Source organism: Struthio camelus, chromosome 1 (assembly GCF_040807025.1).
Source record: "Struthio camelus isolate bStrCam1 chromosome 1, bStrCam1.hap1, whole genome shotgun sequence".
Classification (NCBI taxonomy): domain Eukaryota; kingdom Metazoa; phylum Chordata; class Aves; order Struthioniformes; family Struthionidae; genus Struthio; species Struthio camelus.
Genome location: NC_090942.1, coordinates 197,901,970 through 197,915,548, shown reverse-complemented (window position 1 = coordinate 197,915,548; position 13,579 = coordinate 197,901,970). Strand labels below are relative to the sequence as shown.

Genomic DNA, 13,579 nt, shown 5'->3' with positions numbered 1-13,579 from the left:
AGCTGCTCCAGAAAATTTGGCAGAAGTTATGGAGTTGCTGCAGATTTTCACCAAGGTAACTGAACTCAGAAGATGTATAAATATATATTTTCTCTTTTTATTTTGCTTGTTTGTCAGTTCTGTGCCCGGCCTTTCAGTTCTTTACATCTGCATTGCTGCATCGAGTCTCCACTTCACAGGAATATTCCCCAAAGTCTTTGTTCCTTAAAATATAATATTTTCTTTAAAAGGCAGAAATGACTTTGTGGTCTGACACTGGAATACCTGAGGGATTTCTACTGAACTTACTGCGTGAATGTTGACAGAATCAGCAGGAGACAAATAGAAGCTTTACTCTTCTAAACAGGGTCACAGAAATGCCACTGTATTTATAATGGAATGTATAAATCTCTAAATCCCTTTGTTCATTGTTTTGCAAAACTGCAAAAACTTGCTTTAACTAAAATAAACAAATAAAAAATAACACTTGAGCAGCAATTCTGTTAGATTATACCAAATACAGAGGAATAAATGAATATGCTAGTCACAGTCTGTAGCAGTACTTCTCCTGAATTCCTTTTTTTCCATGGTACTGATTTATGTCTAATGCAGAGGAATGCTTATCATGCACTAATCATGCACAGGTGCATTATTAATGCTACATCAGAACTAATACACAGCAATGTCTGCAATAATAAAGCAGTCAATGGATTCTGGCTGACAAAATCAGAAAATTCACTACCTGTGTATTTGACTTCTCATTGGCAGAGATACCACCTGTGACTACATTATCACTGGGAGCTCATGCTCCAGTTGCCACTAAAATACTCTGGTCTCATCTCCATTTGGAGCACACTTTGAGAGAAGGGGTGAAAAACACTACAAATGCAGCATAGCCACATCAAACACTATTTCTTCTCAAGCAATTAAAAAGCCAGTGTCAAGCACAACCTGAAAGACTCAGAAAAAACTACAAGGAAGGATGGAGAGGGGGTGAGAGGACAGGACCAAGTGAATAGTGAGGTGGATTGAGAATTGGCTGAATGGCCGAGCTCAGAGGGTTGTGATCAGCGGCGCAGAGTCTGGTTGGAGGCCTGTAGCTAGCGGTGTTCCCCAGGGATCAGTCCTGGGTCCAGTCTTGTTTAACGTATTCATCAATGACCTGGAGGAAGGGACAGAGTACATCCTCAGCAAGCTTGCTGATGATACTGAACTGGGGGTGGGGGGAGTTGCTGATACACCAGAAGGCTGTGCTGCCCTTCAGAGGGACCTGGACAGGCTGGAGAACTGTGCGGAGAGGAACCTCCTGAAGTTGAACAAAGGCAAGTGCAGGGTCCTGCACCTAGGGAGAAATAACCCCATGCAGCAGTACAGGCTGGGGGTTGACCTGCTGGAGAAGAGCTCTGCCGAGAAGGACCTGGGAGTGCTGGTGGACAACAAGTCAAGCATGAGCCAGCAGTGTGCCCTTGTGGCCAAGAAAGCCAGTGGTATCCTGGGTTGCGTTAGGAAGAGCATTCCCAGCAGGTGGAGGGAGGTGATCCTTCCCCTCTACTCATCCCTGATGAGGCCTCACCTGGAGTACTGTGTCCAGTTCTGGGCTTCCCAGTGCAAGAGAGACATGGCACTCCTGGAGAGAGCCCAGTGGAGGGCTACAAAGATGATTAGGGGACTAGAACAACTCTCATACGAAGAAAGGCTGAGAGAGCTCAGCCTGTTCATCCTGGAGAAGACTGAGGGGATCATCATCAATGATGATGTATACATCATCAATGTATACAAATATCTAAAGGGAGGAAAAACTTATTTCCTGGGAGGGTGACTGAGCACTGAAACAGGTTGCCCAGAGAGGATGCAGAATCTCCTTCTCTGGAGATATTCAAAACCCACCTGAACACAATCCTATGCAATGTGCTCTAGATGACCCTGCTTGAGCAGGGGGGTTGGACTAGATGATCTCCAGAGGTCCCTTCCAACCTTGGCCATTATGTGATTCTGTGATTCTGTGAATAAACAACTAAGATTAGATTAGGATAGATTTATTCCTCATTCTGACCCTCTTCTCTCTGAAAGTGGGGTGAATTACTCTAGACATGTTCTAATCATCTGTGTGCACACTGTGTCACGTTGCATGCTTTCCTTAATCTTCTTTCTTCCTGGAAAGAAGACAGACACAAAAAATGAAAGGAAATGTATGCTACCCACCTCTTTCTCAGAGAAAGGTCATAGGAGATAGAGAGGTATGTAAGACCATTCATTCTTATCTGGTGACAGGCCTAAATTTGCACTTGAGATCTATGAGCACAAAACAAACTGAGGACACAGAGGGCAAAGATCCAGCTAAATGAAAAAGAAAAAAAAAGGAGGAAGATAGAGAAGTCAACAGTCCTACAGTTCTGAGGACTGCACTAAGGAAGGGTCACATGATATCTCTCTCCTATCCCTTTCTGGGTTGCCTATATAAAAATATCTCTAACCCATTTCTGCTGTTTTGATGCAAACAAGTTTGCATCAGCATAATGGAGGGTATGTCAACACAGCATCCAAAGGCACAATTGTGGACTGTGTGGCTACAGTCAAATTTTAAATAGCTAGTTTATGTACTGAAAGTACTGTAGCTGTGAATGGAGTCCAACACACATCTTCTGGCAATTTTGCTAGAAAATGTAAACTACCAAAATTTTGTCCAGACTGTGGCTCACCGCACAGGCCTCATTCAACTGCATTTTCTTGCCAAACTCAGGATAAACTAGCCACAGATTTTTAAAAAAATATGTAACTCTTTATGTGGGTTATTCTGACCAGAGTGCTCTGAAATCATGTCTAGTGGTACTAGTATTGCAGTCAACAGCAGTGAATCAAATGTTTAGGACTGTGCTGGTGCTGGGGCCAGCTGGGACACAACAGCCCACTGAGACCCAACAGCCACACAAAAACCTGTTACCCCTCAGTACAAGACGGCTGCATCCGTGCTGCTGACTGAGAGAGCCCCTGCCCTAGGCCTTCTCTAAGCCACGTCCAAGGTCTGTTGATGAGTACAAGCATGGTGGCTATTGTGCCAGCACATCGCTAAAGTGAGCCAGGGACAAAGCTAAAGGACTGGACCTCTGATCATCCACACTGCTTCACTGCTAGAGCATGTGTTGCCTGTTTTGGACTACCCCACCTAGGTCTCTCCAAGATACCCAGGGACAGTTTCTCTGGTACAGGTCTCTGCTGTCCATACGAAGAGACCAGCTGGAAAAGGAGTCAAGACATTCACGGACCAGTTCCAAGAAAGCCCCTACTTTGCAGATAAGAAGCACGAAATGTGGGCTTGCTTTGCTGTGCGTTACGAAGCGAGATACAAATGGTGTAAGATAGCTCACGTGTCTCAGAATAATTGAGGGGGATCTCAGGATAGACCTTACGTATCAATGTAGACATATTAAACCTCCTTTGGAGACAACATAGACTGAGGCATATAGATGGACCAGAAGCTGTTCACCTTCACAAATGTAAAAGCAGCATGCCTTCTAAATGAAAAAATACACAGTAAAAATGAAGCAATCAATAAATCTTGCCACTAGGACCGCTGCTTGAATTTGACAATGTACCTGACTGATCTAAAATAAAATATATCGTCTCTTCAAAAATATGGCCCAAATTATGGACATGAAATGATTTTGGCCTTGTTGGATACACAGAGAGAGGATTTCCTTCCACCTTTTTGAATGGCACTGGTAATATTTTGTTTTAATCAATTAAATTCTGATGTTGCCATAGTACAATCAGAATAAGTAGTTCTGACTATATTATACTTTTTCCCCTTTCCGAAGCTCTTCCTGCTTTCTAGCTGTAAAATGCTTCTATCTGTAAATTATTTCTGCATTTCAGACATACACAGAATATGTATAAACCAAATGAAGAAAAATGAAAATATATTCATGCAGCTGTTTCTGCCTATCACCTTTAATCTTTCATGCACTTTAAAATATGTGCTTCCCACAAAGGGAGAGAGAGATCTATTTTTGCTTTATGTGAATATAAAAGTAATTTGTTGCCATGGCAATATTTTTCCATCCAAATGTTCTGCACACCATAGTTGCTTCAGGTTTTCGGCAAACTGTACCTATCCCAAACATGTAAAGCGTTATGCTTCAATAACCTCTTCAGTTCCATTATAATCATATCTTTCCGCTACACATTATTAACAAAAATTAATTCAATACAGACGTGTACGTCTATACAACCTTACTCCGAGAGACCAATTTTGAAATCGTTTACTGGGATCTTGCTTCATTTCATTTGCATCAAATTTCTGTAGAATGCACTGAAAACAAAACCCCAATCTTTCTTCAGTGGGCCAAACTCTGAAGCCCAGAGGAACTGCGCACGTGATTCCAAAGAAAGATTTTAATCCCCTACATGCTGTACTTCTTAAATTCCACCCCATCCCCTTGTATAGTGCTCTCTAGTAGGCTTCTCAGTGATGTTAGTCCTGTTAATTTCTATAGCAACCCACTCCGCAGGAGTGGAACAGTTTGTGGAAATTGTTGGGATTCAGCCTTTGAAAACAGCAACACGGCAAAGCCCGGAACAAGAAGCCTCCCAGGAGCTGGGCTACGAATCACAAGGGTACCAGGTTTTCACCTTAGTTTTGATCCAGTCCTGGGTACAGTAACTTCCAGGGCTCTGTGATGATATTTCATGCAAGTCAGGATTTGAGATTCTAGGAGGCAAAACACAGTGTCTGGTTGAGGCTTACTGCATATTTTCATTGCAGTGTTGCATAATGTTTAAATAAAAATAAATCAGGCACGAAACGTATATTCAAGATCTTAATAAAAAAAAAAAAAAAACAGAACACACAGATGTTGGCAGCTTTCCACTCTCTTCCACCTACACCTTAGGAGAGACTTCACAGCATACAGGGGATTTGTATAAATTGAGGTTGACTGCCTTAGCCCATTGACAGCGCTCCTGGGCACAATGCCACGTTAAACTCCATCAGAACCTCTCTCACTGGCCACCTGGTGTTCATATGTCCTGTGAAGTTCTCCAGATGTGACCAAAGTTGAATCACTGTGGTTCACTTGAAAAGAAGACACTGTATGTGCGCATGTGCATCCTTACTACTTCTGAAGAAGAATTGTACGCTACCTCTGTTATCTTGCATACATGTTCCCCAGCCCTGGACTTCTTGCTTGTTTTGCTACACACTCTTTTAGCTTGCAAAGTCTATGGGGATGTTTAGTATATATCCCAAAGGGCCTGGCAGAATGGTACCCAACCAGGTAAGCTTCTCTACAAAACCACAATGTAAATACTAAATAAACATGACCGTTACATGCCAGACATGCTACTAGAATATCTCACTTCTTATAAAATGTAACATAGATTTTCTTAATCCACATGGAAATCATAGTTTAATATTATATTTAAATTGTCACATTTATATTAAAGTTGACAGAAAATGCAAACTAGTATTTTTTTTTTTTGAGACAGTCTGTCATAGCCAACCTGAAACGGAATATGCATTTTACACTTCAGAATACTGTGGTGCAGACAGCCTGCTCAAAAACGCTTTCTGCAACATCTCTTCTTTTGTGCACTTATTTGCAGCAGTAGTGTCTGCGTGGGTCTTTGACCTAGCAGCACAGAGTGCAAAGTGACAATGCAAAACAAGCAATGTAATTGTAAGCCCATGAAAAATGATCAGGGAGTCCTCAACAAATAGTTTGCAATATATAAACTACCATAACATATTTGCCTTAAAGTGAAGCTTCACGGCCAGCATAAGACAACCTAAACCCACACACTACTGCAAAAATGACGGTTACCGCTTTCCCTCCCGCCTCAAACTGCATGTTCCTGCCCAATCCCTTCTGCCAGCATTAAAGCCACACTGAGGAGCTCATCTAGCCAGAAATGTTATTGTTCTTGTGTTTTGCCAGGTTAGTTTTCAGTCAGATCAGTTTCCAGATCTGACTGATCACGCGACCAACCACGTAAGCCCTTGCGCAGGAGTGAAATTACCCCTTTCAAAGGCATCACACACAGCGCAGACGCACGTCAGCTAATGCCTATTGTCAAAGAACACTCTTTGTGGACTAGATTTCATATTGATAGTTTTCGCCCCGGGATAATAAACAAAATAACTATCAATCAGTGTGTGCCTCTTCTGGTTACTGCCAGAGGAAATGGCTTACAGTAAACAATGTTTCTGGAAGACAGGCATATATTTAGATCATTATTTTACTGATCAGGACAGAAAATGAACCACATTAACCTCTACCCCTACGGTCAAACAGAAAATACGTAAAGCAGAATATAAGGAGAGATCCTCTGCCTCTGAAGCCCTGTACCTTAATTATAAGGTTACCTTTCCTTATGCATCTATCTTTTGTGTATGCGTGTGCACACTTTTATATATATATATAACCTATGTTTCACAAAGATATGTGTAAAAATGTAGAAAATAACTATTAAAATTGTTTAAAGAATAACAAGGCTAATGTTATAAACTCTAGTAAATTATAGGAGCAACAGAGAAAATGAACAAGCAGAATGAGCACAAAAAACTGTCATACAGCGTCATACATAGTTGGACTTGATTCCCGGTAGCAAATTTGTTAATTGGTTTGTACACCTTGGAATAACAATAAAGAATTGTTCCATATTTTATATTGTTGACTTCTAGATGTGTTTTGACATGCCCTTTTTAAAAGAGAAATTTAAATGACTTTGGTTTACTAAGATCAACAGATGATAACTTAGTATCGTTGCATCAAGGCACGGTCTTTATGACTACTGTTTTATTATTAAGTTCAACTAAACACCACGTAATAGAGAACGCAAACTATTTTAGAGACAATGGAAGATCAGCTCTGGTCTTGCCCACATAAACACCATAGTTAATTCCCGAAACACGAGCTAAGAGTGAGTTTTACTGTATTGAAAGGGACAGGCGATCAGGCACTGAGTTTTTTTCCTTCCTGTAACCTGCTTTCTCCCTCCTCAGTCAGGCAGTTGCACAACTGGCAATGCTCCAAATGGAAGGCAGATTCATAAATGCAAATGCGCGCGGAAATATGCAAACATTATGGATCAGTGTGGCCTGAATTATGCATTTTCTTACCATACAGCAGTACAGTTTCCTGATAATAACGCAGTGACATCTGACAGCTCATACTCTATAAACAGATTTCCTGCTGGAAGAATAATTAGCGGGGAAAACAAATACATACCAGGCAGTAAAATGAGGATGTTTAAATGAAAAAAAAAAAAAAAAAAGAAAAGAAAGAGAAGAAAACGCAAGGGCAAATGTAAAGCTAAACTTTCCCTAGTGTCCGTCCTGCTAGAGAAGCCCCCGACCATATCGCAGCATAGGGCAGAGAAGGTCTGTTCCCCCAAATCAGACAACACAGGGCTTGGAGACCCGGGGAAAGGCGGGCAGGGAGCGCAGGTGACAGCAGAGCGCGCCAAGGCATCTGCCCGGCCACACTCCTCTGCCGGCGAGGACGAAGCACCCCCAAAGGTGCCGGGGGCGGGGGGGGGCAGGACCAGGCTGAAGGAAGTGCCGCCGAGGGCCCGGCCACCCTGCCAGCGCCCGAACCCTGCGCCCACGCGGGACCGCCGCCCTCCCGCTCCTCGCCCGCGCCTCTGGCGCAGGCCGCCGCCGGCCCCCGCTCTCCCGCCTCCCCCGCCGCCCCCCAGCAGCCGCCGCTCCCCCTCCCCGGCCCGGCCCTCCAGCACTTGCCCCTGCACCTCCTCCGTCCGCCGGCAGCCGGGCCCCACGCCCGCCGGGCCGCGGCGCTGCCCGGCCCACGGCAGCCCCCGCCCCGACCGCGCCGGCAGCCGCCACCCACCTCGCACCGGCCGGGCGGTGCCCGCCCTGCCTGCCTGCCTCCCTCCTTCCCTCTCCCTCTGGGGCCGTGGCGTCGCTCGGCTGCCCTCGGGGAGCCGGTCGAGGCCCGCTGGGGCGTAGCGGCGGGGCCTGCCTCCTGCCCGGGCCTGGGCTGCCCTCGGCCGCCCGCATCCCCGCAGCTCAGCGCCCTTACCACCACTTTGGGAAGGCGCTCGCAGAAAGCGGCCGATAAATCTGCTGGTTAACCCAGCAATCGGCGTTAGACTGCCTTGCGGGCCCTTGACGTGGCCCCCGCTAGGAGCTAGGTTTGCTTCTCTCCGTGCCGACAAACCTTTGCTCAGTCCCAGCGCCCTCAGGACCTGAGGGAGGAAGGGCCGCAGGCGGCTCTTCATGCTGTAAATGCCAGCCTGGCTCCTGCCCCGGCGCAGATCCGGGGGCTGAGCCCCTCCGAGAAGCCCCGCGGCTACGTACACTTCTTGCCTGAACTGCCTGGGAGGTCTCGTCTGCCTCCTCCAGCTCTTCCCCACGTTCCCCCTTTGAACCTGGACTCGGAACAAAACCCTGCGAAAAACCTTCCCCACCCCTTTTCGTAGCCCTGCGAAATTGAAAGGGCATGGGGAAAAAAACCTCAGGACAGTATCACTATATCCCTTATCCTAACCTGCACCTGATCCTGCCCTCCAGACTGCCCTAGATTGGAGGGAAGGGTGTAAGCGCAGGAAGCGCAGAGTGCAACAGCACCCCGACATGAAAAGGCTGCCCGCGACCTCAGCGAGGGATGCCAGATCCTTCTGGTCTGTCCCGGTGCTCCTCAGCCTTAGGGAATGCTTATGAATATCAGTACATTTCTTCAGGATTTTCCAAACAGTGCAAAGGAAGGATGCAGGCCACTGATTGTGGGTATAAAACCAAAAAATCTGGAGGAGTGGGGAATAGCGCTGTGAGACAAAAAGTAACCCTCAGACCTGGCACATTTTGTGAGCTCAAAAGGAGCTGGGAATTGCATAGAGCTCTAGCTAGCGCTGGGTTCTAGTCACAGTTTTACCGCTGACTTGCTGTGTGAAATTGCTCTGAATCATTGCATTCCTACTTGCTTTTCATTCCCTTCAAAATAGGGATAACAAGTTTTACCTTCCTGTGAGGTGCTGCAGTTTCCATGGCAGAAAAGTGATATGTATGAGCCTTCTTGTTACTTAGATCGTAAAATCTGTTAGGCAAGGTCTGTCATTTTGTTTTATATTTGTACAGCACCTGGTGCAATGTGGGTCCTTGTTTTTCACTAGGACTTTCATGCCGGCAGAAGTACATACAGTTAATTATAGAGAGACATGAATGTATGAGGAAGAGTATTTTTTATAAATAGCAGTAAAGAAATATTCAGAGAGCCTGTCTCCTAAGGCAACCTATTTGCATCAAAACCCTTTAAAAATAACTGAAAGAAAAAGCAGAGTGAACACAGCATCTGAAGGAACAAAAATAAACTGTCCCAACAAATATACTGTCTGTATAAGATGTACAAACCCCAATCTTCCTTACAAAACTAAACGATTTTACTGAAAATGGGTGAGGTTTTACTTGTAGCATTTTGCAATTGATTATACGACTGCATGTCAAAAAAGCAAGAGATAGCCAGTTAAGACCCCAGTACTATAACTAAATGTATATGAGGGTGTTCTGATTTAGTTAGTTCAGATGATCCACCCGAGTGTGAAGAATTTAGGGACAAAACTGAGTTTCTGATCTGGCTGATTCTGCAAATCCTTACTTAGATGACTAGTCCTCACTCATCTGAGATAAGGTTTCTGTCTATAGCTTCATCTTTTCTTTCTTTCCCTACTTTCTCTTTTTTTGTCTTTTTTTCTTTCATGCTTTTCACTAATTCTGTCTGTTGTTTCTGCCATTTTTTCTGTTTTCCACTTTCTCCACTTCTTTTTCTTTAATTTCTGCTCATCGAAGAGCCACCAGTATTTACTCTTGGCAGTAGTGTTCTTTGCATAGACAGAGAAAGCTTGCTTGCATGAAAGGAACAGGCTTACATTGCAGATTTCATTGGAACTGCACTTTTGCTCCTGATTTGCTCGTATTTATGAGCAGTAGAAAAATGATACTGTTCTTGATCTTGGCAGAGGTCAGTGGGAGCTAGTCTCTGTTACCCATCCACTGTAACTCATATAAACACCTAAGTGACAGTCTAGACCTTCTAAGAATCCAAATTCCTTTTCTAGGCAAAGGCACCTCTGACAGCCTCCAAAGGTGGTCCAGTCCAACTAAGAGCCTGACTTAGCTCCTTCTGGATCTGACTCTGTCCTTTCACATTTTAAATCTTTGTGCTTGGAGTTTTTACTCTAACAGCACTGTCTTCCACTGTGCACTTTCTACATACTCCTGGCAGTAGATAAACTTCTCTCTCAATACTACAGCTTGCCAGGTTAGCAAAAATGGAACTTTGTTTTGCTGAGCATCCAAAGGTCTTTCAAAAGTGGCTGCTCCTTTATACACGACCACCACTTAAAGCTTGAGGGTCACATGCTCTGGGTACATGAGCAGAGTTCCATTAAATTCAGTGGGCCACAGCTCCAGTATTCCACCCAGAATACTGCTGCACATGGCCGTCCAACCCAGGAACTCATAAACAAAACAATTTCATAAAAAAAGATTTGGTAAAAAATCCTTCAAGATGTATCCTCATGTAACTTGCAAATAACTTTGTATACGGTTAAGGGAAGTTTTAAGGCTGCTGCCTCTAGCAGGCTCCAGGACCTGGGAATCCCTCCTGCCTGGCTGCTGGAGCCCAGCTGGCTACACCTGGGAACCTGGAGGTCTCTCCATCCCATGCTGATGGATGCGGCTGCTGCTCTCCCATTTGCAAGCTCAATCAGTAGCAAGGTTGAGTATGTATCTCAGACACATATACACACACACCCCCAGAGGACACTGACACAGCCAGCTACACTACATTGCCTTCAGCAACACCCATATATAACATTACCAGAACTCCACGTAAAATCTAAGTATGGATAGCCAAGTCCCCTTTCTCCTCTCCATCTAGCAAAGACAGAAGTTCACTTGTGAAAGCACACACCCCTTCCCTCTCTAGCTGACAAGCACACACACACTCATGGACCCTTTGAATATCAGCACACCCCCTCTATCTACCTGATATCCCTGCCTGGATCCTGAGCTCCCTCAGCCTGCTGTATAGGCGTCCTACTCACCAGTTAGTCCAGCTTGAGGTTTGCTAGTGCTTTACACGCATCGACTCACATACACACCAGGTTAGGGGAAAATACAAATTCTCTGGCCCCTGTGGTGATGAGGCGCGGGGCTTGATCAGACAAGCGTACTGACCAGAGACTACTTACACATAACCAGCACTTTTTATACTCCCTCCTGTCTATTCCCCTCTATTTCCTTAGAAAGCTTCACATAGTCTTGCAGGTTCCCCTCTTATCTAAAATCCTCATGTTTGTCTTGTTTCCTCCTTCTTTGCAAAGTCGAGGTTGGCCATGTCTGCAGTTTCTTAACGCCCATCAATTACTGACTGGAGACTTTTGGTCTTGTCATAGTCTCTGTTATCCCTTGTCTCTCACGTTTGTGTCTGTGTGTGTTATGATTTTGGCTTCCCCCTTTACTTGTTATCCCTGAAAAGGTCCTTGATCAGATAACCTTAATGAAGCAACTGCTCTCACATTCCACACACCCTTACATATAAATTATCTGACTTAAATGTTTTGAGATAGGAGAATCCTACGATATTAGAATAGGAAATTAAGCAAAGGATCCTGTCATTTCTCCGCTGACATATAGTCTTTTATCTTTCAGTATAAACACTGCCTAGCCAGTGTTCATGTTGGCCCTTTGCTTCCTGTGGCTGTGCACTTCTGCCCTTACTCCACAAAGCACCCAATTTACCATAAATTGGATACTGAGAAATGAAATTAGCAGGTTTGTAGTCTGGGATACAAGTGAAAAACAGATCAAGTATATAATTTGCATGGCTGGAAAAACTTTTCGGCAGTGTATTTATATCTTACAGCAGTGACTGAGAAAATTATCAGAGCAGAGTGTATTTTCCTGACTTAATTTTCACTACTCTGGGAATTCTTTTCATGGGAGAAAGAGAGGAAAGAATCCATCAGGAATTTGGGAAGGTTGGCTGCAAGACTTTTCTTACTGGTTCAGAACTGAACTCAAAACCCATTCCAGTCAATCAGGGAGCTCCCACTAACTTATGAATTGATACTCAGAACGTAAAAATGTATTTTTACATTGTATAAAACATTACTACAAGGTGTAAATATCATGTATCCTGAGAGGTGCTTAGCATGTGCAGGTTCTGCTGTAGCCGATTCCAATACAAAATGTAAGCAGTAATACAATAGAGCCTACTTCTTACCACCTTTCATGTGAGAAGCTAAAAGCAATCAGTAAACTAACTGGACAGTCTGAGCTTTGGCACCAAATGGCTCACGCAGCATATCTTGATATATGTTACAAACTGGGAATGTGCCTGGATGTATCATGCTATTTTTGTATTTAAATGATTTCATAATTTAACTAGTAACAGCTGATGTGCCGTTGTGTTCTAAGGTAATGCATTTGTGTTAAGTTTTACCTAAAAGCCTTTGTAGTGAGCTGAGATACCAAAGTTACTAGTGAATTTTCCGATCTCTGTTAATACAAGAGGTGATTACGTTGTCAGTGAAAGAAATGGCTAGCAGACACCTAACAATCCTAAATATATTCAGTGTTTCAAAGACAGAAAAGCGGTAAGAAAAACCCCGAGTTTTGTAGATGAAGCTAATAAGATAGTAAGACTTTCTCATGTCATATTTTGGATCACAAGAAGAAATTCTGTGTTTGATATATAAAAGATAATATTTTGTTCCTTATAAACCACATTCATATAGAACATTTTAGTGATTGTCAGGGTTTGGGAAAGTCACAACGACCGCACTAAACAGACTAAACAAACATCCTAATAAAAGATTTGGGGTCCTAAAATGGCATAAAAGATTTTCTCTCTTTGATTTTGAAGAAATTGCACCAGGCAGACAATTCTGTACATTGCTGTTGATTCTAGCAAAATAATACAGCTATCTGGCCTGCTATTCCCAGAAATCAATTCATATTATTAGGTGCCCAATAACTGCTGCTACCGTTACAGCATATGCAGAAACTGTAGTGCTCCGTAGTAAAATCAGCTGATATTGTACCTGGTGACATGTTGACTGGATAAATTATAAGTTGACACATATGCTAACATATGTTATAAAATTATGAATTTAGCTACATAAAGGATGAGGTTCAGTTGTTTATGAATATCTTGTTCAAAGTGTTACTTTTTCGGCTGAAATTTGATGTTCTCAGATCAGAGAGAATATTTTTAAGGAAGAACTTATTCAATTTTTTTCAAGATTGTAATAAGTATGTAAGAAGGTGGGAAAGCTCTTTTTATTCAATCTTCATCTGAACAGCTCTCATATGGCAATGAAAACTGCTGAAAAATTGAAATTTGTCAGAGACATAGTCCTGGAATGCAGATATGCCTTTCATTGGCCTGCTGAAAAATCAGATTTAAGATTATAGTATTTTAATAACACACTTTATACATGGGTAGTAAATTATATTAAATGGATAAAAGCAAGAATTTTCCATTTTTTTATGGCACTATACTTCTGTGAATATATTAGATAAGTGAATATTGATTAGATAATGCCTCAGGATTCCATTAGATATGAACATGCAAGCACA

The 13,579-nt window shown here is 43.3% G+C and overlaps 1 protein-coding gene across 5 annotated transcripts in view; it reads right to left on the bottom strand.

Annotated features, from left to right (window-relative positions):
- LOC104151566 (probable tRNA methyltransferase 9B) overlaps nucleotides 1-7,886 on the bottom strand; it is a 51,973-nt gene extending 44,087 nt beyond the window's left edge. The window contains exon 1 of one of the 5 annotated variants that reach the window (XM_068930082.1): nucleotides 7,827-7,886. The gene's annotated coding sequence lies outside the window, so the exon portion shown is untranslated. Of the gene's footprint in view, nucleotides 1-4,608; nucleotides 4,647-7,096; nucleotides 7,171-7,717; nucleotides 7,790-7,826 lie in introns of those variants that run through there. The other 4 variants (XM_068930083.1, XM_068930081.1, XM_068930084.1 and 1 more) reach the window with 4 other exon arrangements.
- Between the last annotated feature and the right edge of the window lie 5,693 nt (nucleotides 7,887-13,579).